General features: G+C 48.2%; 1 protein-coding gene and 1 pseudogene across 4 annotated transcripts in view; both read left to right on the top strand.

Moving 5' to 3' along the window:
- The window catches only part of SH3RF3 (SH3 domain containing ring finger 3), a 379,200-nt gene that overhangs the window by 147,600 nt on the left and 205,647 nt on the right, over positions 1 to 25,953 (top strand). The window lies entirely within an intron of this gene.
- Positions 15,697 to 16,150, top strand: LOC118547111 (phosphatidylinositol N-acetylglucosaminyltransferase subunit P pseudogene; annotated as a pseudogene).

The following is a 25,953-nucleotide window of genomic DNA, read 5'->3' as shown; positions in this document are numbered from 1 at the left end:
TCTTTCCAGTGGGGCACGGGGCCCACCTGCTCCCGCTGGTTCTTCTTTGCTCCCAAGCTGCTGGGTTCATCCACAGACTTCAGAGTGGGAATCTCTACTTGGCAAAGTTACCAGTTTCAAGTGACCATTGCATCTCAGCTCTGTCGAGGAGCTGCTGAAAGCCAAGTCATATTTGATGTCTCTCCGGTCTGAAAATAGTATGCATTTGTAAATGTTTCCTTCCAACTAAAAACATTTATGCTCATGACAGGAAATGTGGGATGTATAAATGTATAAAAATCACATTTAAAGAAGGATATAGAACTTGCCCTTTCTGTAATCCAGAGAAAACCCTTGTTAATATTTTGGTGTTCTGCATATGTGTTTGTTTTCCAAACATGATTGGGATCATGTTAAACATGAAATTTTGTATCCTGGTCTTTTCACTTAGTGCTGTACTTACCTAGAATATTTTCACTTCATTAAAACGTTTTTTTAAGATGGGATATTTAATAGCCATGGAAATAAATCATTACAAAATTTCTCATAATTTACGTAACCATTGACCTATTAGAGCTTATTCCATTTTTTTTTCTCTACTTGAAATAATATTATCCTTTTGTTTTAAGTAGCATTTCCTAATTTCTATTTTGGACATTTTTCTTCCGTATCATTTTTCTTCTTTTCTCTTTTGCCAATTTTCTATCCTCATACTTTGCCTGGAAAATACCTGTCTTGCTGAGATGGTGTACAGAAGGGGGGTACACTGCCTGGCTTTTACTTGATGGATGTGGGGTGTTTACACAGAATGTGTCAGCCTGTAGTTACAGGCAGGAAGACTGGACTTTTGCTGAGACACAAGCAAAGAAAAATGCGTAGAAAGAACACCCACACCTTGACATGTCTGGGAGGCTCCTGTCTGTGGCCAAACTATGAGGCAGTGTCCATCAGGCCTCCGGGACAGCTGCACACCGTGAGATGCGCCTGCATTTGTTCTGCCTCAGGTTGGCACAGCAGAGGGGGGAAGGGTAAGGCAAATCCTCCTTCGAAAAATATCCAGCACTCCATGTAAGTACGCAGGTCCCCACGCCAACCGTAGTCTTCAGTCTCCTCCTTTCTGTTGGGTCTGCAGCCCAACTTGTACGACATGGCAGTATCCATTTGTGCATCGTCAGAGAGCGCCAAAATCTGGGAAAGGAGCTCTGGTCCTGGCCTGCCTTTTCTTGACTGGTCTGGGCATTCAGCTCATTGTCAGTCGCCGACAGTCCGGGCCACCAGAAAGCGGGAAGACTGGCCAGTGACAGAAGGGGGGCCACCCCCTTGCTCACCCACACAGCCACCCCCTCCCACTGCCTGCTTGGAGTCAGCTCCCCCCAGGCCAGGTGGCATCCTCGCTGAGCCCACTGACCACTAGAAGACAAAGGGCATAAAGACCATGCCAACCCAGGAGCTCCTTTCTCAAATTAAATCCAATATCCCAGACTCATTTAGTTATCCTTGGGGGCAGTGCTCTGTCAATGTGGGAGTGAGTTATGCCAAAGAATAAGTACCCTGTCCTAGCATCTCTACTTGGCTATCAGAATTTCTTGAAATCACATGCATGGAATCAATGTGAAGAAAATACTCTCTTGCCCATGTTTAGGCAGGAAGTTTGTAGTTTATTTTCAGACCAGGAGTCAGAAGAACCAGGAGAACGGTCCACATTCACTCCCTGCCCACATTTCGTTGCCAGGTAGAGGCCAGAGCTTGAGTGGCCCTGACTCTTGGCCCATGGCCCACGTCCTCGTGTGTCCTCCAGGAGCGTTCTTGCACAAGGCATCCCTTCTCGACATGGTCTGTCCTCTGCCTGAAAAGTGATCCTGGAGTCTCCCTTCTGATCCATTAGCAGGGAGCTATTTGTGGGCTGTGATTCTTCCTTGGGCTCCTCTGTGAGTTAAAGTTGCTCTAGCCAGAAGTTTTTCTTCTGTTGTTTCAAAGGAGGAGTCTGCAGGTCAGATCAAGTTTCTCAGTGGGAGATTTTGCTCTATCGGAGAGCTTCTCAAAGTAGGTGTCCTGTCCTTGCCCTCCTTCACCTGACTGGTGGATGTTCGAGCATCTGCATGTGATCTGGGGACTCTGCTGGGACGAAGGCAGGAGCAGCTGCTGCAGGGGCAGGGCCACACCCATGGCCTGTGGGCCCCAGGAGGGTCTCCCATGGTGGAGGACAGGGTAGGTGGGGAATCCAGAGGTCCCTTTCCTGCAGGGCAATGAGCCCCACCTGACCCCGGTCACCACATGTACTTTGCTGGGCCCGGTGGAGGCCAAGTCCCAGGTGGTAGAGCAGGGGAGTCAGTCAGGTGCTCCTTGCAGGACCTCCATTGCAGGCTCTCTCCCATGAGGCAGGCTACTGCCCATGCCCACGGGGGCATCCTTGGCCCCACTCTGCCCCTCACCCAGCTTTGGCGTACCTGTCAGCTCTCCCCACAAAGCACCTGCTTCTCTTACCTCCTCCTGTGCAGGCCTCCGTCTCCTCTTCACTGGATGATGGGGATGTCTTCTGAGTCTCTCTTGCTCCTTCCCTTGTCCCTGCATCTTTTCCCATACAGTAGCCAGAGCAGGCCTGTTAGAACAGAAGTCAGACCATGCCAGTCCCAGACTCAGACCCCCCCACCCCGGTGCCTCCCATTGCAGTCAGGGAAAAGTCGAGAGCCTGTGATGCCCTCCAAGGTCCCGACTCCCTGTCCCTACTGCCAGTGCCTCACTGACCACTTCTCTCCCCCTGTACCTGCTGCAACCACAGAGGCTCTAGCCATTCCCATCACTCACCAGGCAGGCTCCCACCTCAGGACATTTGCATATGCTGTTGCCACCACCATGTCACCCTACTTAAATGATGACTACTTAAAACTTCAGCCTTGCCTTCCCCAAATCCTTCCTGTCCCTTCTCCCTTTGTTATTTTTCCCCAGAGGCCTTCTTAACATTTAGCCTTCTCTGCATTTTATTTGTACATTTTGTTATTGTCTGTCTTTTCCCACTGAAATTTGAGGTCTTGGAGAACAGGGATATTTTCCCACTTTGGTTGCTGCTGTAACCGCATATTTAGGAATGGTGTAAAGCCCTCAACACATACCTGAATGATTGACTGTAAGGCTACCTTGAGGAAAGTCGGCTGGCCTCTGGGGCTTTATGAAATAAGGGGACATCCCTATGATTCACCCCCAGGCCTTTGACCTTTTGCCCCCAGGACAGGAAGACTGCTCCCCAGGGGAAGCTCCGAGAATCACCAGGGGGTGAAACTGCCTTTCATTTCCTAAATTTCCCTCTTGGGAGCTCACAGGAAACCTTGAATTATAAGGCCCCTCTTTTGCCCTATACTTGATGAATCTCAAAGCTGGTTCTGTCTGGAATATTCTAAATAATCAGGGGGATAAAAAAAAAGAGAGAATCCGCCAGCAAGGCTTTTCTTTGCTCACTCTCTGCTCTCTTGTCAGCACCAGATGGAGGATGTAGCCATGGTGCAGGCTAATTTATTTATTGATTAAAATGCTTACAAAACTCAGCATGTACAGCCAGGCTGAACATTCAATTAAAAAGCCTGAAATGAAAATTCAGAACTGCTGAATGACAAGTAGGATGTGCAGAGCCAACTAAGAAAGGAATAAAATGATAAAGCTTAAAGCAGGAAGGATTTGTTCTATTTATTCATTTTGTCCTTTCTTCTGTCATTTGGAAACCAGAAAGCCCTGCCTCCCATCGTGCATAGTTGGTGAGCAAATGAGTGAGTGAACACAAGCTTGCCCCATGTTGGCAGGACAGCTATTCCATGGGGCGAGAATGTGGGAGAGATGAAGATTTCAACAGTGGGCACAGGTGCCCATGTCCCTGCACACCAGGGATGGAGGCGAGTAGGCACCCTGAGATGTTAGCATGGGTTAGCGCCACATTGGCTTTTGAGTGAGGAAAAGATGGGAATGCAAAGCTCCAGGGATGCCGGGCATCCATCTCCATGGTGGAGGGCCATGGGTGCGATGGGTAACAGTGCAGTAGGAAGTCACGCGTCCTCTGTCCTTCTGCCTCTTCCTCCTGTGCCTTCTGTCTGAAAGCCGAGCGGACTCTGGTCTACAAGGTGAGAGCAGGCTTCCACCGCTCCTTTGTCACAGGTGAGTGTGTGGCTTACCAGCCCACAGTCCCCCTTGCCCTCTCAGGCCCCTGCTAAGTCAGAAGCACCCCACAAAGAGGCAGCGTGCCCCGGTCTCACGACCCCGGGGGCTGATGGGTGGTGGTTGATCCCCAGCATGAGACCGCGGCTGGTCCCGGGCCGCCGCTGGCTCTGCCACCTGCCCCGGTGGGACAGGAGAGAGCGCGTACTTCAGAGGTGGGAGAATTGCCTACGGTTGTCTCTGCAGTGTGCAGTAGGGGCACTTCTCAGGAAACCGTAGTTGCTGCCTCCACACTGGTGAGAGTGCCAGTTATGTATCAGCCCCTGGGTTTGACTAGACACAGGAGACAGTCAGTAGGGGAATTGTCCTGGGCCTCTGCACTTGGGGAATCATGGAGCATTCACGTCTCTGTACATCCTTGCCTTGTGCCTGTGTGTGCGCAGTGTGTGCAGTGTGTCTCTGTGCATGTGCGGTGTCTGTGGGGGTGTGTGCTGTGGATAGTTTGTGTGTCTGCATATGTGTGTGGGGTGTGCACGTCTGTGCACCTGTGTGTGTGGTGTGTGTTCCGAGTGTGGGTGTGGTATGTGCATATTTATGTGTGCGGAGTTTGTGTGTGTGTTTGTGGTGGTGTGTGTGTGCGTGTGTGTTTGTGGCATACAGTGCATGTGAGCATGTGAGAGCGCACACACGTGGTCTCCCCCTTGTACACAGGAGCTTCTGGCTCCTTCCTCTCATCTTGGGTGTGCAGGGACGGTTCACTTGGGGAGAGGGCAGCTCTGCAGAGCAAGATTGCGAGGACACGTCCAGATGTCAGAATGCCCAGAGCAAACAGACAAGCAGCCTCCACGGTGAGCTGTCTGCACGTCCACCACCCCCGGGTGCTCCTGTGGCCCGAGCGTCCCCCGACCCAGGCCAAGCACAGGCCACACTGCTTCTCGGCCCACAAGTTCAGTCTAGTGCTTTAACCGAGCTGGATTATTTCTGAGGAGGAGAAGAGTAATTTAAGTGTATTTGTAAAGCTGTCCTTGCACATCCAGGCCCATCCTCCTGGGACAGGTGGCCCCATAAACACCATCTCCTTGTCGCCATTCTGGCCCTGTGTTGCCTCTCTAGAAAGTCTGACAAGTTTGGACCAAACAGAGAGATTTGTTCTCGGGGGCGTGCCTCCAAATAGCTGAACCTCCCGAGGCCGAGATGCATCGCTCCTTCCAGCTCTCAGCCTGTCCCTCGCTCTGTCCCTGAGTGGGTTGTCCTCAGTGCCTCCAGGTCCCGTGTGATTCAGCTCCTGTCAGGAATCCACACGGATGGCCCGTGCTGTTTTCTTCCCAGAGGCTTTTGTGTCTGAAGGTTCTGCCCACTCTTTTCTCCGCTCCCCGCCTACCAAGAGCAGAGAGGCAGTAGCAAGTTTATTCGTGTTTTCTTTGCCTGCTCCCCTGAACATGGGTCCCCAAAGCTCTCCCTGGTACTCAGGAACCCGCATGGGGACATATGTAGTTTGGGGCTGTGATGCTTTAGGTCGCTATATGTGTCAGTTTAGCATATCTGGATTCTCGGGGCGGGGGGGTGAAACTTTTATGACCAGGGCAGGCATATCTGTGATGTGTGAGTCAGGGTGGGGCGGGTTGGACCACAGGTACACCACCAGAATCTCAGTGGCTTGAAGGAGCAAACCTGTGTTTCTCACTCGTGCTCCCTGTTGAGGGGTAGCTGGCGACCTTGCCGCTCAGCCATGTGGTCCTCACGGGGGTTGAGGACGGTCGCAGATGGCAACACTGGGGCCCACGTGGCGGAGAGGAGATGGGTGAACCATGAGGCTGGGAAGGACACAGTGTGCAGGCTGGGGAGTGTGCAGCCACACTGGGGGTGGCAGGGGGCTCCAAGTAGTCTCCCCGTATGGAATTTCAGGCCTCTGTTCTCACTGCATTGAAGATGCTCTGTTACCCCCTGGGGGCTGGGAGAGACCTCAGGGGGCAGCCACAGCTGGTTCCCTCCTGGTTCCCTCACAGCCCAGCCTGTAGGAAGTTGTCCCAGAGATGAGTCATCACAGGGCTCTTGAATCCCTTTTCTTCACATGCCAGACTTCACCTACCCCTCAGAGGCTGAAATTAGTTAAATGGGGGCAATGCAGAGTGGGAGGGAAAATTCTAGTTATCTCGACATCAAATTTGCTACCGAAGTATCTCATTTCCTTAAGCTTTTTTTAAAATTTCCTTAATTTTCAACTCCACTGTGGCTGAGGAGATCTGGGGAGGTTTGCCAGCTCTGACAGAACAGTTCCTGAGTCTCTGGTGAAGCACCTCCCCTGCGGGTGTGTGTCTGAGTGAACGTGTGGAGCACCATGTGGAGGAAGTGCCTGTCTCCGGCAGGATTAAGTGGAAATTCACGTTCGGTTTGATCGAGGATGAGCACTGTTCTATTTTAGGGCAAGGCTTTCCTCCTCCAGCTCAAACTACATTTTTAGTTAAGATGATCTCTGTGTAGACTCATAGACTGCTGAACACTAAAAAATGAGGAAACTTTTTTTAAGTGAGCATATTTTCAGGCTTAGGATACGACAGCCCAGTAGGCTTGGTGATCCTGAGGTGCTTTCTGTTTCGTTCTGAGCTTCAAGGAAGAGAGCCCAGCTCATGTATGCAGCATGAGGGACAGGGGACAGGTCCAACAAGCTGTCAGGGAGGCCAGCAGAGCTGAGTGGTCAGGCTCAGGAGGCCTGGCTCTGAGACCACCCATGCTGTTGGCCAGGGGCCTTCTGTCCCCTCCCCATGGTGTCCCCAGTCTCCTCTCTCCTAGCCACAGGGTGTAAGTGGCACCAGCAAAGCTTTCCGGAGACTAGTTAACTGAAGTTCTCACCCCACCCCGATTAGAACGGCCTTCTGTCTCATGAGTTCTCATTCTTTAGAGCTGCACAGCCCAACACAATTTAGGGCTATTCAGACTTGAATTTAAAGTAATTAAAATCAGGTAAGGTTCAGTTGCTCAGTCATACTGTCCACTTTTCAAGTGCTTAAGAGCTGGTGACCACTGTCCTGGACAGCACAGATGTGGCATATTTCTGTCACCTTGGAAGGTCTCCGTCCCGTGCTGCTCTGGATGGTGAAAGCTCGCATTGAATCAGGCCACGTAGGGTTGAGGGCCTGGCCAGCCGGTGCACAGACCCTCCTGGATCAGCTAGCCTCTCTGTGTGCCGTCAGCCCTGGCCGCTTGTCATCAGGACGGCCATTGGTGGGGCTGATTTTCAGAGCAGGAGGGCATGGGGGAAGCAGTGCCCTCCAGTGTGGTTAGTCCACTTGACGCAGACCTCAGATCTGCTTCATACTATGTCAGTCAGGCCCGGTAGCGGTCTGCTGCCACTGTTCTTCCCAGCACGGAAACAGGATTGTGTAAGTAGAGCAGAACAGAGCCCTTGGATCAGCCCCGTATAGGTAGGCAAACCAGAAAACTAGTATTGAACTGTATTTGTTTGAGTCCTTGGAATCAGTAAGGGCCAGGGAAAACTTGCCCTTTGTAGGAGGATTCTGTTTCCTGGGCCAGAGTCCTGAGGATACCAGGGTACCAAGCCAGCCAGTGCGAAGGGCTGAACTCTGGCCTGAATTTCCAGTTTTCTTTTGTGAGGAGCGTGGCCCCTTCTGAAGGAAGCATTTTGGCACCCCTGCTCAGCCCCACACTTGGGACAGTGGCAGGTAGACCCACCTCGGAAAGCATTGAGGAGGCCCCTGCTGCTGGCGAGAGGGCGAGTGGGCGAGGCGACGGCTGAGCTGGGAGGATGGTGGCAGGTGCAGCCCTGGAGCAAATGAGAGCAGTGGCCCTGGCACCTGCCCCCACCCCCAAGGGCAGCTGTGCGAGGCAGACAGCATGGAAAGGGCAGCCATCCAGAGAGCAGTCTTAGGAGCCAGGCAGTGCGCAGGTCAGAGACACCTGGAGTAGACACAGAGCAAAGTTACTGAAGGGATGGGTCAGAACTCAAAGTTGCCTGGCTGGTTTCAGTCCTTCAACTTATAAAAAGGAATGTGTAATGTGTTCATTACTTAATTTGTCAACATATCTGGTTACGTGGGGCTTGCATGATCCTCCACCTGACTGTTACCTGGGTCCGTGCGGTGAAATTGTGCCTAAGACACTTTTGATTGTTTTGATAATATTGATCTCTTTGGGAGAAATCCACAACTGGGGACTTGCTGATTTTCTGGATTAGTTCCCAGAGTTGTGACATTTTAAAATATCTGTTCTTTGGCTGGTTTTAACCTGTTGACGGCTTCTTGCTCTTAGTGATTTATACTAAAGTGGAAGCCTATTTACTGAGGCTCACGGTAGAGTCTCATAAGAGGAGGTGGTGCCTTTTCTGTTTGTTGTTTGTCACAAGGGGCGCAGCCTTCCTTACGCCTGAATTTTCCTTCTGGTCTCCTCATAGGGGCAGGACAGTATTTAAACCAATAAATATTTTCGTTATTTAAGAACTATAGAAATATATATTTCCTTTTGTAACCTATAAAACACAAGGTTTCCTGCCCTGAAAGCTCAAGACAAAAATTGAAACCCAGTCATCAGGGGAAAGTTACCTACAACAGGCCATACTTGGTCATGTGGTTCTGCCCAATGTAGAAGTTTACAAGAGAGTACCTGGAAGAAACACACCCATGCATATCCGGTCAACTAATATTTGACAAGGGAGCCTTGAATACTCAGTGGGGAAAAGACAGTCCTCTTATAGGTGGTGCTCAGAAAATGTTTATTCACATGTAAACAAATGAAACTAGATCCCTGCCTGACATAACTCACAAAAAATAACTTCAAATGGATTAAAGACTTATATATAAGATCTGAACCCATAAAACTCCCAGAGGAAGATATCGGGAAAAAGCTCCCTGAAGGGGTCTTGGTAATGATTTTTTGGATATGAGACCTAAAGCACAAGCAACAAAATCAAACATAAACAAGTGGGACTATATCAAACTAAAAAGCTTCTGCACAACAATAAAAAAACCATAACAAAGTGAAAAGACAACCTGTGGAGTGGGAGAAAAATATTTGCAAATCATATATCTGATGAGTTAATATCCAAAAGATGTAGAGAACTCATATGACTCTATACCAAAAGTATAATAATCCCATTAAATGGGCAAAGGATCTAAATAGACATTTTTCCAAAGAAGACACGCAGATGGCCAACAGGTATGTGAAAAGATGCTCAACATCCCTCATCATCAGAGAAATGTAAAAACCACAATGAGATATCACCTCACACCTGTCAGAATGGCTGTTATCAATAAGATAAGAAATAAGTGTTGGTGAGGATGTGAAGAAAGGGGAACGCTTGTGCACTCTTGGTGGGAATGTAAATTGGTTCAGCCATTGTGGAAAATAGTACAGAGGTTCCTCAAAAAATTAACAATAGAATTACCAGATGATCCAGCAATTCCACTTCAGGATGTTTATTCAAAGGAAACGGGAAAAAAAAAAAAAACCACCAAAGAAAATGGAAGCACTAATTCAAAAGATACATGCACCTCCATGTTCATTGCAACACTATTTACAATAGCAGATATGGAACCAACCTGTGTCCGTTGATGGATAAATGGATAAAGAAGATGTATGTGTGTGTGTATGTACATACATATGTTATATGTTATATGTGCATATGTTATATATGCATATAATGTATACACACACAATGGAATACTATTCACCCATGAAAAAGAAGGAAATCCTGCCATTTGCAATAACATGGATGGACCTTGAGAGCATTATGCTAAGTGAGATAAGTCAGGCAGAGAAAGACAAATACCGATGATCTACCAAATACCAATGAAATCTAAAAACAACAACAAACCAAACTTGTAGAAAAAGAGATCAGATTTGTGGTACCTGAGGTGGGGTAGGGGTGGTGGAGTCGGGTGAAGGTGGTCAAAAGGTAGAATCTTCCAGTTATGAGGTAAATGACTCCTGGAGATGTACGGTACGGCATGAGGACAGTGCTCACACTGCTGTGTGGTACACAGGAAAATTGTTAAGAGAAGAAATCCTGAGTTCAAGTTGTAAGGAAAAAACATTTTTTTTTCTTTTTGTATCTCTATGAGGTGATGGATGTTAACTAAACTTACTGTGGCAATCATTTTACAGTGCGTGTGAGGTCAACCACGACACACCTTACACTTACACAGTGCTGGGTGTCAGCTGTATCTCAAGAAAATTGAGAGGAGGAAAAGAAGGCCCCTGGGTGCCAGGGAGAACAGCCAGCCCCGTGGGGGGCTAGCTGGAGGGCGAGCGTGGCTTCAGGGGGGCCGTGGCCCGAGAAGGCCCTTGGGAAGGCACTGAGGCCGTGTCAGCAAGGCCGTGGAGAGAGTCCCGAAGGAGAGGTGGGGTCTGGGCTGAAAGGAAGAGCCGAGGAGGCCCGAGCAGACAGAGGGTGGTCTGGACCGGGCGTGGGGGCCTTGGGGCATGAGTGGGGAAGGGGGCTCCAGGGGTCACACAGGCAGACTCCCGCTTCTCCGTGCGAGTGTTTGTGCTGAGCTTTGGTGGCAGGAGCCAAGAAAACGAGAAATGAACGGGATGTTTCTTAACTGCGTCATGCTTCGTACTGAAAAGAAGCACCCCCCACAAACAAAAACAAAACACCTTGCCTTGTCACTAAAGGCAGCAAAATGAGCTGTCATCGTTAAAAGGAAAAGAACAACCTGCCTCAGAGATGGGGCTGAAACAGAGCTGTGTTTACTTAGGACCTCCTTCCCCACCCTCCACAGCGTCACTAGGTGACCACAACTCTCAGAGTGAACAGCGTTCCTGGGTCCGGGAGGCCTGGGTCGGACTGCCCGGGAACACCAGGCCCCTCCAGCCCTGCAGCTGGGCAGGGTGACCAGGGCCATGGCTTCCTTGCTGTGGCGCTCCCAGACCCGCAGCCGACAGGCCATGCGGACCAGAAAGGGCCTTGCAGCTGCTTGGCACAGGAGCCCTCCCCTTTGTCCCCGGCTGCTGCCTTCGGCGGGGCAGCATGCGTCCACGTTCTCTCGCTTGCTTTGGTTTAAGGCAGGGGAGGCTGCAGGCCCTGCCCCGACGCCGGTCCTGCTGTTGTGCGTTCCCGTGACGATACCCCGGGGGCACTATGCAAGCAGATGTGCTGCATCCAACGCTGAGGCCGGACTGTTCGTGCGGGCCTGCCCACGGGCGGCTTGCTGTCTGGCGCGGAGCTGGGAGGGCAGGAAGGGAGCTGCTGCAGGGAGCCCGCGAGCACAGACGGCCAGGACGAGGCTGGCGGCCGCTCAGGTAGAATGGATGGGGATCCCTGGCAAGGTGCTCCGGGCTGTGCGGGTGGACTTTTGGTGGCACTCCTTGGCTCCACCCGCTATTTCAGCTGGTCTGGGCTGAAGGCGGACGAGAGCGGAAAGCCCTGGCAGGCCTTCCTGACATGGCCCATTTGGCCGCGGGGTTTCGTCAAGTCCACAGAGACTGTCACTCTCCATTTCTTCCTGCGCAGTGTGCAGCCACAGCTGGAAGGGGGGACACGCGCGGTCCAGGCGGTGCCCCAGAGAAGCCACTTGCTGGAAGCGGTCTCAGAGGCCGGGGTGCCCAGAGCTGTAACTGAGAACAAGTGTGAGACAGAATGGAAGGAAGCCCACATGGAGCCCCTTCTCGTGCCTGGGACTTCTCTGAGTGTGGCCCCTGTGGGCTGCCTCCCCTCATTCATGGGCAGGGTATTTATTGGGCTGTCACTGATCCAGGCATTCCAGAGTTAATTGTGACTTCAGGAGTGGCTCTGATGGGCTCATCTCAGCCACAGTGGGACATGTGAGGGGTATTGTCCTTCCTTGTGCGATGCCTGACTCATCTAACATCAACAGGAAGCAGGTATCACATCATCTATATATTGCTTACAAAGAAAAGCTGTGCTTGGCAGGATGCATTAAAGGAAGGCGTGGACCATCTCTCAGAAGAGATGCAGAGTCAGCAGAGTGCAGTACCTGAGCAGTGTCAGGATGGGGGCCAGGCCAAGGGACGTAGGGACGGTGTCCCTGCACACAGCCTTGCAGCCACCTTGCGGTACTGCTCGGACTCCTGTGCTGCCCAGTCCCTCACAGGACTGTCTGTCCTGCCTGTGCTCCCGCGGCACTTACCAGAGCCCTGTGACTCTTCCCTTGCTGGGATTTGTGGACAGGTTGCACGCACAGCGAAAGGTGTGAGGACAGAGCTGAATGAAGGTAGTTTCAGGAAAAATGTTTTTAGAGAGGCTGGCAGGAAACGGTTTTTCATGGGGTTCCCCTCCCTGTCATCAAGTGCCTTCATACTCAAGGTGGCAAGATGAAGGGACCACCTTTGCTGTCCAGACCCCGTCCGTAGCACCCTGGTGACATGATGCATCGTGAGAGATGCAGATGTTGATATGCATGGAGATACATTTCTCCAGCTAAGGTTCAGTGCCCTGTCCCCCCCCAAACTGGGTCCAGGATATTTGTAGTGGGAAGAACCCGTTGCGATGATGCACTGTGGTTTTGGGGGCCATTAGATGCCTCTGTCTCCCATGGCCTGTGGAGGGAGGAGGGCAAGTCCCCTCTGTCTGTGCATGTTTGACCTGCCCTGTACACATGTTCTCTAAACACCTGGTACGGTAGCTGGTGGCGTTCTCCAAGCTGGAGGAAGCTACATGCATTGATGGTGGCCCACTGTAACTTCAGTACTCAGAATGACTTCAGTTACCAGTCAGGGGATTCCAAGCACACTCAGTGACCTAGGACATAATTTAAGACAAATCCAAGATGACTTGGCAGGACCACATTTCTTTCTTTTTTAAAAAATTTTATTTTATGTTATGTTAGTTACCATACATTACATCATTAGTTTTTGATGTAGTGTTCCATGATTCATTGTTTGCTTATAACACCCAGTGCTCCATGCAGTACGTGCCCTCCTTAATACCCATCACCAGGCTAACCCATCCCCCCACCCCCCTCCCCTCTAAAACCCTCAGTTTGTTTCTCAGAGTCCATAGTCTCTCATGGTTCATCTCCCCCTCCAATTTCACCCCCTTCATTTTTGCCTTCCTGCTATCTTCTTTTTTTTTTTTTTTTAACATATATTGTATTATTTGTTTCAGAGGTACAGATCTGAGATTCCACAGTCTTGCACAATTCACAGCGCTTACCATAACACATACCCTCCCCAATGTCCATCACCCAGCCACCCCATCCCTCCCACCCCCCAACTCCAGCAACCCTCAGTTTGTTTCCTGAGATTAAGAGTCTCTTATGATTTGTCTCCGTCTCTGGTTTCATCTTGTTTCATTTTTTCCTCCCTTCCCCTATGATCCTCTCTCTTGTTTCTCAAATTCCTCATATCAGTGAGATCATATGATACTTGTCTTTCTCTGATTGTATTTCTCTTAGCATACTACCCTCCAGTTCCATCCACATCGTTGCAAACGGCAAGATTTTGTTTTTTTCTGATGGCTGCATAATATTCCATTGTGTGTGTGTGTGTGTGTGTGTGTATATATATATATATATATATATATATATATATATATACCACCACACCTTCATTATCTATTCATCTGTTGATGGACATCTTGGCTCTTTCCATAGTTTGGCTATTGTGAACATTGCTGCTATAAACATCGGGGTGCACATACCCCTTCAGATCCCTACATTTGTATCTTTGGGGTAAATACCCAGTATTGCAATTGCTGGATCGTATGGTAGCTCTATTTTCAACTTCCTGAGGAACCTCCATACTGTTTTCCAGAGTGGCTGCACCAGCTTGCATTCCCACCAACAGTGTAGGAGAGTTCCCCTTTCTCCGCATCTTCACCAACATCTGTCTTTTCCTGACTTGTTAATTTTAGCCATTCTGACTGGTGTGAGGTGGTGTCTCATCGAGGTTTTGATTTGGATTTCCCTGATGCTGAGTGATGTTGAGCACTTTTTCATGTGTCTGTTGGCCATTTGGATGTCTTCTTTGCAGAAATGTCTGTTCATGTCTTCTGCCCATTTCTTGATTGGATCATTTGTTCTTTGGGTGTTGAGTTTGATAAGTTCTTTATAGATTTTGGATACTAGCCCTTTATCTGATATGTCATTTGCAAATATCTTCTCCCATTCTGTAGATTGTCTTTTGGTTTTGTTGACTGTTTCCTTTGCTTTGCAAAAGCTTTTTATCTTGATGAAGTCCCAATAGTTCATTTTTGCCCTTGTTTCCCTTGCCTTTGACAATGTGTCTAGGAAGAAGTTGCTGTGGCTGAGGTCAAAGAGGTTGCTGCCTGTGTTCTGCTCTAGGATTTTGGTGAATTCCTGTCTCACATTTAGGTCTTTCATCCATTTTGAGTCTGTTTTTGTGAGGACCACATTTCTTGTTGTTTGGGGACTCCTTTAGGGGATGGTTCAGGAAGGAACTTAGAAACCACAGGGCTGGGGTGCCTGGGTGGCTCAGTTGGTTGGGTGGCCGGGTCTTGATTTCGGCTCAGGTCATGATCTCAGGGTTGTGAGATGGAGCCCCGCATCAAGCTCTGTGCTCAGTGCAGAGTCTGCTTGAGATCCTCCCTCTCCCTCTCCTTCTGCCCTCCCCCCTGCTCATGCATATACACACACACACACTCTCTCTCTCAAATAAATAAATAAATCTTAAAAGAAAAACAAAACAGGGCTGTTTGATAGAGTGGTTGATAGTATATTCACCTGGATGCCACAGTTGGTGTGTATTTTGAATAGATAGCAAGAGCACTGAAGCGTAGTTCACGTGTGTGTGTGTGTGTGTGTGTGTGTGCATGGCATGTGCACCACACCCCCAGATGGCTTTGTGATTTGGTCAGAGAGCAATTCTTTGCTCAGTTGTTTGCTTCTCGGTATGTATGCCTTAAGTAACATAGCTAAAGGCACCCATAGTTATTGCAATACAGTTTTAGTTTATAAATGGGGGACTTTTAATGTGCATTTCTCAATTCTCTGTGTAATCAGGAGTTCTGTATTTCTGTCTTATAGTGGCTGGAAATAGAAAAATATTTGTGCCTGTCATTCCATTCATCAATGGATCATATGGCACAATCAATGAACTTTATGAAAAGAGTGGCTTGTGCCATTCTTTATTTTTTTTTAAATAAAATGTTCACATTTGGTTTCCATTGCTGGGAGATGCATATTTAGAAATTGAATATACATAAGTACCTTTTCACAAATTGAACTTTTATGTAGCCAAATTGATTTAATTCTTAAATCCATGTTGTAACGTATGGCATTGGAGACATTCTGTTAAGATCATTTGGGGAGCGGCGCGTTCCGGGCCGGCAAGGGTGGCGGTGCGCCTGCGCCTGGGCAGGAGCGGGGACGCTGTAGCGACCCGGCCTTTCCTTTAGTTTTTCCCTTTCTCGCCCCCAGGGAGGTTTCCAGAAGGCGCTTGCGCGGCGGACTCCACGCTGAAGTGGCCGAGCTGTCGGGAGGGGCGTGAGTGGGTGCTTCGAGGACCCAAGGTCAAGGGCCTCCCCCACCCCCCAAACCTTGAATAAGAAACTGAAGCTCCCCCGAGAGGGCAGGGCCCGGTCTCGGGCGCCGTGGCCCAGACCTGGGGAGGTGCGCGTGCCCCCAGCCCGGCCCTGCCAAGCCCTTTCCGCAGGGAGGTGAATCCTGCAGAATTGTCTAAAGCCACAGGGAAAATGGTGGAAAATTCAACGTCGCCATTGCCAGAAAGAGCGATTTATGGCTTTGTTCTTTTCCTAAGCTCCCAATTTGGCTTCATCCTGTATCTTGTGTGGGCATTTATTCCTGAATCTTGGCTAAATTTAGGATTAACCTATTGGCCTCAAAAATACTAGGCAGTTGCATTGCCCCTCTACTTCCTCGTTACTATAGTAATTGGTTATGCACTCTTATTTGGAATAAACATGATGAGTACCTCTCCACTCAACTCCATTCATACAATCACAGATAACTATGCTAAAAATCAACAGCAGAAGAAATACCAAGAAGAGGCCATCCCAGCATTAAGAGATATTCCTATTAGTGAAGTAAAACAAATATTCTTCCTGGCAACTAAATAACTTTATGCCAAAAACTAAATTGTATGTAGACTAACACCAAGCATTTACTATAATTTTTTATGTAATAATTTTGACCATAATTATTTTGACTCTTTCTCGTACCCAATATTGAAATGTAAACAAAGTAAGTTTATTCTTTTAGATTAAGTTCTATTAATATTATAAAAGTTCTTGAGTATTAGTTATTAATGAACAGAATAAATAAAATACTGCAAAAAAAAAAAAGATCATTTGGGGAGCATTCTGCCAGGCGAAGTTAGGAAAGGTATTATTTTGAGGGTCAGCAGGATGCTGCTTCTCTGCTCAGTTCTCTTCTGTGTTCCGTGCTATCACTTGGAACAGATACATTTTTATCCTAAATGCAGTGGATGGGTGAAGGATGATTTAGTACTTGATTAGGGATCAAGTCTATGGAAATACTCTTCAGATTGATGTACCCTGGTGGTGGTTGTTTTTCTTTGTTTGGCTCCACTTTGAAAACAGCACTAATTTCAAGTGATGAAGGAGTCACATCGAGGCTAATCATATGGCACAATCAATGAACTTTATGAAAAGAGTGGCTTGTGCCATTCTTTATTATTATTTTTTTAAAATACAGCTTTGGAGTTTTCTCATTCTTCCCTACCCACAATGACATGGTCTTCTAGTGGATGGGACACAGTCACATAGACTTTAGAGCTGATATTTTCTGTAAGTCACAGTTTTATCCAAATCCCCACCTTACGATGGTGAATCCAGGCCAGAAGAGTCCAGCACTGTTAGTGCTATTTGTTGAGCTGACCTGGGCATCACGGTGGCCGTCCAGCAGGGATACATCAACCAGGAGAACACTGGGGTGGGCGTTTCTTGATTTCTTTTAGCATTTTTGGCTTGCAAATATGTCAGCTATCCAGAACTGGCAGTTTGCTTAGTTCAATATCAAAACCTTACAAAGAAACACAGTGTTTAATGAATGAAACATGAAAGGCCTAAGGGACAAAAATCCATCCCAGCTCAGGTTCTAAATCTTGTGGACCTTTTCTTGTGGACCAGGTGCTCGTTCAAAGTCAGCTTGTTCCTCTCTATAGTAATTCTAACAAGTTTAGATCTTGGATTTTTATTATTTTTTTATTGTGGTAAAACACACATAATATGAAATTCACCAGTTTCCCCATTTTAAGGCCTATAATTCAGTGGCATTTAGCACATCTGCAATACTGTGCACACATCACTCCTCTCTGGTTTCAGAACCTCTCATCAGCCAAAGGGAACTCTGTGCCCATTATGCTGTTCCTCCCAGTCGGCCCTCCCTCTGGCCCCTGGCAGCCTCTCTCCTGCTTTCTGTCTCTATGAATTCCACTACCCTGGGTACCTCAAATAAGTAGAGTCATATAGTATTTGCCCTTTAGTGTCTGGCTTCTTTCACTTTGCATATTATCTTCGAGGTTCATCCATGTTACAGCACATGTTAGAATTTTGGGCTGATATTCCATTGTGCATACACGTTTTGTGTGTCCATTCATCCCCTGGTAGGCATTCGGGCTGCTCCCACCTTTTGGCCATTCTGAATACAGCTGCACTGAACATTCGTGTATGAGTATTGGCTTGAATACCTGTTTTGAATTCTTTGAGGTAAATACCAAGGAATAGAATCACTGGGTCATATGATAATTCTGTCTTCTGGAGGAACTGCCACACTTCCACAACAGCGCTTGGATTTTGTTTTTATCGGTAGTAGAGTGGAAGGAGAAGAGGGACCAGGTGTTCCAGGTGGGCACGTTTATAGCGTTGAGAAGAGGCAGAAGGCATGAGCCCAACTCAAGCCCATACCTCAGTCAGGGAGATGTGCGTCCTGCGTTCCTTTGCCTCCTCTGTGTGCATGGACTGGGCTCTGAGGAATCAAGAGGGGCCTGGAAATGGGCTAGGGAACTTGTTTGTGCCAACGTCCTCAATGCTGGTATGGTTTCAGGATCCACCTTCCTCTTGACGATGCCCGGGCCCTATCCCTAATTAAGTGAGTGCACATCTGGAGGGCAGGGCCTGGCATCTGCTTCCTGCCGCATTTCTTGTTAATACAGTTGACCGTGGTGCACAGCCAGGGATGAGAGCCACGGCTGTAGTGTCAGGTTTTAATGTGTCCACAAGAGACACCGAACAAGACAAAGTCAAACAAAGGCTCACAACTGAGTGCTTGCCGTGTGCCACCCCGATGATGAGTGGTGTATCGGGTGGTCCTCACAGTGGCCTGAGCTGAGTGTCACTATTATCACCCTTTTGCCGAAGAGAAAGCAGAAGCCCAGAGAGGCTATGTACTTAGCCGTGAGTTGAAGACCGGGGTCCAGCTGGTGCTAGGGCTCACCGCAGCTAGCCCCTGCTGTCTCTCAAGCATACCAGCCACAGGAGAGGTGGGACGGAAATATTCTGGAGTTTAGTGGACAGAGATTGATTGTCCTGGCTCGAAGAAGGGACACCTTTCTCCAGGTGGTGGGGTTTGCCTTAAGGCCTGAAAGCTGCTTGGAGTTTATCTGTAGAGATGGAGAGTCTGCCACTCCACACCGAGGTGGCAGGTGAGCTTGGCATCCTGGGTGCATTTGGGGAAGAGCAAGTGATGTGGGTTTAACTAGAGCAAAGGGGGTCTGAAGAGTGGGGGGGGGAGAAGATACTGAAAAAGGTGTGCTAGGGCCTCATGTTGGAACATCATTTTATAGGGCATGAGAGAGACCGTGGAGGTTTTGGAGCAGGGGAGAAGGTGATTAGGAAGAGTTCCAGGACCGCCGGGCCCCGGGACAGCAGGGGAAGGAAGAGGCTGTGGAAAGCAGAGGGCTCCAGAGCACCTGGGCCAGTGTGACTTTGGGGGCACCACAGTGGCAGAAGGGCTTGAGCAGTTACCAAATGTGGGCTCTGAGGCAGAGGTGACATTGGGCTGTGTAGCAGGGGGCCAGGGCCAGGGGCACAGAAATGACACTGGGTCATATATGTGTAAGGCAGCCTACTTAAGGAAGCAGGGCTTGGAATACAGTTTGGAAGACTTTATTTTTCCTGAACTGGTTAAACTGATGAATCCTCAATTATCCTGGAGGTTCAGGATTCCAAAGAATGGATCTTTTGGAGAAGCAAATGCCATGATCTTACAGAAATGATAATAATAATGCTTTGGTGTAGCCAGGCAAGCAGTGAAGAAAGATGGGGGACAGGATCCCACTGGGAAAGCGGGTCAGCCCTAAATGGCCTGACCTCTGTGTTTACCTCCCTGCAGGGAGGAATTTCTCCACCACCATATGAATAAAACTATTGGCTTATTCATCTTTATTATTCTTGCCACCTCATGAATAATGTCTCCACCTTCATTTTCATGTGTCTATCACTGTGCTTGGTCTTTAAAGGTTGTGTATAAATTTGTAAATTCGTCCTTCTTTACATGCATAAGGCAAATGCTCCTTAATGAATCATTTGATGAATTTTTAAAACAGTGAATAATCTTCTTCACCAGCCAAATTCTTACTCCATAAATTCTTTCGGCAGTTTGGTTTTATTTAATGTGAGGTTTAGCTGTACTGGCATCAAATTTCTGCCCATGAATAGGAAAATCAGACTACCAGTATATTAGGCAAGCCCACCGTAGACCTGTCTGTGTTGGTAGGAAGTGGAGCATAGCTAAAACATCACTGGTGACCACGGGCAAGTCACAGCGCCATTCTGTGTGACTGTTATTTTCAGTTAAGTCCCAAGTTTTAGAACTGCCAGCATCCATTCCAGAGCTGTGCTGTCCAGTTAGGTCGCCACTGAGCACATTTGGCGATGGCTGCCATATTGGACAGCGCAAACACAGAGGGTATCTGCTGATGCAGAAAGGTCCATTGAAGTGACACCGCTCCAGATTAATAAAGAAAAATGCCATAGGTTTTACTGGACTGAGTGTTGTTGGCAAAATGTTTTGTTTTATGATTCATTCTTTGGGGTCCCTTTTCTCATATGTGAACCCACAGTGTGTCAGAGGGCTGTCACTGTCTCCATAATAAGGCAGAGTTGTCCAATGGGAAAAGCCCAGTAATTTAAAAGGCCCCTGGGTCCAGCCCCAACTTTGGGATGTTAACTGAGTAATATGAAGCAAGGTCAATTCTTTGACCTTTGAGTCTTACGATTCTCTTAGTGATTAAAAGCAAAGCAAAATAAACCCCTATCTCAGTAGGATAGTTGGAGGAAGTCGATAGCTTATATCTGTAGAATACCCCTACTTATGCTAAGAGGCAGCAAGAAAGTATCTGGCATGAAAATATAAATTTGCCAAACAACGGTCAGGTTTTGCTGTGAGCAGAGAGGACAGGGAGTGTGTATCTTACAGACATCAGAAACTGTAAAACAGGAGGACATGCTTGCCAGGTCATGGTCTGCATGGGCCTCCTGTCTTAGTTGACACTGTCCCTTCCAGAGCCCATCTGTGTGCTCTTGTCTGACCCTTGTGACCTTTGACAGGGTGGGAGAGCTAAGAGCTGTTGACTGCATTAGCACCGATGAGCCTCTGTTGGTGCGGACAACCAAGTGCAGCACACCCATCCTGGAAGGCCGTTCACTTACTGTTTCATGTCAGGACTTGATCTAAGTACCAAGCCACCAGCACATCACCCATTAACCAGAGCGGGGAGGTCTCTGCTCCCATGTCACACTAGCGAAGGGGAAACCTTATGCGGTGTGCTTGAAGGTTTTTTGGTCTAATGCGATTTCATGCAAGTATGTCTATTTTTTTGCCTACAGTGCAAGGATTTTTATTTTTTAAAAATTTTTATTTATTTTTATTTTTTAAAGATTTTACTTATTTATTTGTCAGAGAGAGAGTGCACAAACAGGGGAAGTGGCAGGCAGAGGGAGAGGCAGTCTCCCCGCTGAGCGGGGGGCCCAATGCGGGGCTCAATCCCAGGACCCTGAGATCATGACTTGAGCCGAAGGCATACATTTAACCACTGAGTCACCCAGGTGTCCCTGCAAGGATTTTTAATACTTAGAGATTTGATGTGGTTAAAAAATATTTTTCCAGCATGCAGTTCTAAAGCAGGAAAAAAAAATGAAGTCTTCAAAGGAGAGAGAGGGCAAAATGGAGCTTTAGGAGGTATCCAGAGCTGGTTTTGTTGAACTCGAGGGCTTGGAGGAGGGTCCACTGACATCCTGGTTCTTGGTCTTCATCCCTTGCAGCAAATGTGCACAGCTCCAAGTTGGTGGTTGGGGTGCGTGGGTGCAAGAAGGATGGGGATGGGAGGGGTGAAGCTCACACTTTTCTTTCTGGATTCAGAACTGAGCCTGGCACTGTCTCATGAGAAATGTGATGATCGCTGGCTCTGTGCCTCCAGCACAGAGGTGGAGAGGGCTCAGTACACTTGGTGTTTCTCCTTCAGATGCTGGCCTCCTGTCTGTCACAGGTGAGCAACCAACAGGTGTTGATGTCACTGATCATTGCTACACAGGTGGTCTTTAGCAACACAGCCCTTGGCATGAAGAGAACTTGTCTCTTATCTTAGAGATTCCCTCTGCTTTTTTTAAAAATCAACTTTATTGTTTTAAAATCAACTTTATTTTATAGAGCAGTTTTAGGTTCACAGCAAAATTGAAAGGAAGGTATAGAGCTTTCCTGTATAACTCCTGCCCCACTACACGCACAGCCTCCCTGACTATCGGCATCTCCCACCAGAAAGGTACACTTCTTACAATTGCATTGACACATCACTATCACCCAGAGTCCGTGGTTTACATCAGGGTTCACTCTTGGCGTTGTATATCCTATGGGTTTGGACAAATGTATAATGGCATGTCCCATCATTGTAATATCATATAAAATAATTTCACTGCTCTAAAAATCCTCATGTGATTCTCCCCCCACCCCACAACTCCTGGAAACCACTGATTTTTTCCTGTCTCCGTATTTTCCCTCTTCCAGAATGTCCCATAGTTAGACTCGTATTGTATGTAGCCTTTTCAGATTGGCTTCCTTCACTTAGCAATATGCATTTATGGTTCCTTCCTCATATTTTTGTGGCTCTATAGCTCACTTCTTTTTAGCACTGGATAATGTTCCGTTGTCTGGATGTTTATTTATCTGTTCACCTACCGAAGGTGCTTCCAAATGTTGGCAGTTATGAATAAAGCTGCTGTAAATATTGGTATGCAAGTTTTGGGTGGCTGTAAGTGTTTATCCTCTGTTTTTATGGTGGGGGGTTCCTATGACCACAGGGGCACCTCCCATTTAGGTGTGCTTTCTGACGAGGTGAGCTCCTGGCATAGCATTTCTTGTCCACTAGCGGATGGTGGTCCTGTGTCAGGTTGTGTCCATGGTCAGCACCATTGATCCTGACCCTGCTCCCAGCCCTGGGGGAGTTAATTCCAGGGAAGAAGGGGCAGAGGGAGGAGAGTCCTCCTCTCTCTCTCTCTTCACCTGTTGGACCTCCGTGAGGAAGCTGACTGATTTAGTCCTAGGGAGGGCACCCCAACCCCACTCCCCCCTGACTTCCCCAGCTAACAGGGTCAGGACGTGGCATGGCGTGGTTTGGCAAGTGGCTAGCCCAGGTCACAGTAAGGATTCAGTTTGGGTCCAGTTTCTGCCGGGATTTGTCCCTCTGTTCTGATACTTTTCCTAAGGTACAAGACGGTTAGAAAGTCCTCATTGGTTTCCATTAGTTCTTGTCCCTGGGAAAAGAGAACTGACCCATGTTTAAATGACTTCGGTTGCATAGTATTAGTTACCTTTATTTTTATACCATGGTATTAAAATAAGAAGGATGGGCTGCCTTTTGAGAAGAAACCTTTTAGCAGCATGCACTCTGCTTATGCCTGCCTGCATGGTGTCCTGGTGCTAACTGGGCCGTTCGTGCTGGGACTTAAGGATCTCATCTATCTGGGGTTTAGATTTCTCAGGGAGGCAAATAACTGGAGTTTGAGTCAAGAGGAAAGAGCAGGGTGGCCAGCAATGTCTCAGTCAGCTTGAGAACTGGGCAGCTTTGCTCCTTTACTGACCAAAGGCACAATGTGGGCAAGGGGCAGACTTGCATTTGATAGGAAGGCAGATATTGCAAAGTGGAGGGGACCGAGGCTGCTGGCAACCCTTACTGTCCCTCTGTATCACTAAACCATGAGCAGGCTGAATTTTGGTATGCAAAAAAGCTCCCTTTACACGGAAAAACCATTCTAGTGATACCGAGAGTGAGAGCTGAAATCCTTGCCTAATTTCAGATTAAGCAAAACATAAGCATTTGGCAAATGCCAAGATTGTAAAGTTGTGCAAGCAGAAGAATCACTTTGAAATTCGAAGTGCAGCCCCAGATGTTTGGGAGTATTTCCATTCGGCTGTTCCTCCTAGCGTGACTGGCTGCATACCTCCCAGACACTGAAACCCCATTCCCGAATGTTCACTCTTCGCGTTTACTGCACATGCCGTCCATGAAGAAGGAATACCACTGAGTGCCAGTTGATTAAGAGAGAATTGTGTAAGGGGGGGGGGGGCAAGGCAGGATTGCTCTCAAAATACTCATTTATCAGTGATTGAATCACAGTACTTTTGAACCTCTCTATTTTGGAATTGGTGGGATAAAAGATGTCAGACCATTGGAGCTTGCTCTGGTGGGGTGTATTGGTTCAAAGTCAGGGTGCCTATGTCCAGATTCAGATGAGAGTTATATGCGTGGCAGCGTTCGGGGGCAGCATGAAGCGAGAACGGTCCACTGAAACTGTTCTGGTGAGGAGCCGGTGCTGCCTGGACAGCTGCCAGGGGAGCCCAGAGGGTGGCCCTTCTGCGCACCACCATCTGATCTCAAGACAGAGTAGAAGAGGTAAGCCCCCACTAGCCTGGCCTGAGGCCACCCCTCTCTCCAAGGCAGAGAGTTGCCTTAGAAGAAAAAGGGAGGATTCTGGAATCAAACTCAACTGGAATCACTTGCCTCCTGACAGTAGAGCCAAGTGGATTAAATATGCAATGAAATTTTATTTCAGAACTTCTCTGAGAACATCCTTATTTAAAGTCTCTGTTCCAGAACAGATCAAAAGCACTCATCTGGCTGGGATAAAAGCCGGGAGAGTGAGCTGTGTGTCTGTCCACCCTGCCCAGTACAGCAGCTGCGGGCACAGTGAACACCCGCTGCTGTCTGCGGGTCAGGAGCTCCCCCCACCCTGCCTGAGGCTGCCTCTTGCTTTCTTCTCCCATACCTTCCTCTTGGTTGTCACTCTACAGATGTTAGATAGTGACAGCAGTACGGTTTTGCAAGGTCCAAGGGTTAGGCGTGTTGCATTATTTGGAATTGAGAAAGAATTGGTCCCCATGGCATCCTGATATAACCTCTACATTTATTTCCCCTTCTCCTGAGCTGGGGAAGGCAGTGGCTGGAAAGAGACAAATGGTCCTCACTGTGTCTGCCTGCAGGCCCAGCAGAGACCCATAGAACACGAAGTGCTTTCCTTTAAATATCCTGGGCCTACTGCTTGCATTTACAAGGACTTTGCTTTTGCTCTCTTGCAGCTTATTTGTCAGAAAAATGCAAGTTAGTACGGATACCCATTTCCCCTGCCCAAATAGAAGGGGTCCACATGGCAAAAAGCAACCCCATGGGACTTGTTCCAGAGCAGAAAGTCTCCCCCACCCCCATCTTTTTTTATTGTCCCTGGTGTTTTTAAGCATTAGCTTTATCCTTCTCCCCTCCTTTCAAAATGTGCTGACTGGGGGAAGCCTGGCCAGAGCCAAACAAGTGTGGCTGGTTTGCTTCTGGGACTGGCCTGCTCCCCTGTCCCAGACTTTATGGCCATATCCTTCCTCCCCTGGTCCACCTTGGAGGCATTTCTGTCCCCTTGGAAGAGAGAGGGCTAGTCATCATCTTGGTCCATTTTCCCTGCATTTAGGATTTAAAAATCTCCCCTGTTGGTATATGAAGGGTTAGAGAGGGCAATGGCAGGTCCCAACTTGAGCGGCTTCCATTTTATTTTGTCTTATCTTTTTTATTTTATTTTATTATGTTCAGTTAGCCACTGTATAGTACATCATTAGTTTTTGATGTAGTGTTCAGTGATTCATTAATTGCGTATAACACCCAGTGCTCGTCACAACACAGGCCCTCCTTAATACCCATCACCCGGTTACCCCCTCCCCCCACCCCTTCCCCTCTGAAACCCTCAGTTTGTTTCTCGGAGTCCATAGTCTCTCATGGTTCGTCTCCCTCTGTGATTTCTCCCCATTCAGTTTTCCCTCCCTTCCCCTGTGGTCTTCCGTGCTATTGCTTATATCCCACATATGAGTGAAACCATATAATTGTCCTTCTCAGCTTGACATATTTCACTTAGCATAATCCCCTCCAGTTCCATCCATGTCAATGCAAATGGTGGGTATTCATCCTTTCTGATGGCTGAGTAATATTCCATTGTCTATGTGAACCACATCTTCTTTATCCATTTGTCTGTTGAGAGAGGCTTCCATTTTAAATCTTCAGTGGGCCTCTGCTTTGAGCCTGCCTGAAACCAAGCCCCTGGGATGGGGAAAGGATTTTTGTGCTACCTGGGATTTCAAGGGCCCAGCACCCCCCACCCCCGGCGAGCTGGAATGAGGGGAAAAGCAAGCTCTCTGGCTGCAGCTTCGAGTTCATAGGTGCTCCGGTCACTAAACGCAGCCTTTCCACCCCACACAGTGAAATAAAATAGCCTTGGATGGTTTTCAGATGAGCTGTTTTGTGTTACCTGGCCGCACTTGACACCTGAGGTCTCCCCCTAAGTCATCCTTTGCATCTCTGCCTGTCGCTCCCTACTTTTGCTCGATGGTCAAACTCTTTCCTCTGTATTCATTTTTCCCCTCTGCCTGGCAAACTTCTACTTACCTCTCA

The sequence above is a fragment of the Halichoerus grypus genome, chromosome 10 (assembly GCF_964656455.1).
Source record: "Halichoerus grypus chromosome 10, mHalGry1.hap1.1, whole genome shotgun sequence".
Lineage (NCBI taxonomy): Eukaryota > Metazoa > Chordata > Mammalia > Carnivora > Phocidae > Halichoerus > Halichoerus grypus.
The sequence above is the reverse complement of the archived record's forward strand: the minus strand, read 5'-3'. Positions and strand labels throughout refer to the sequence as shown.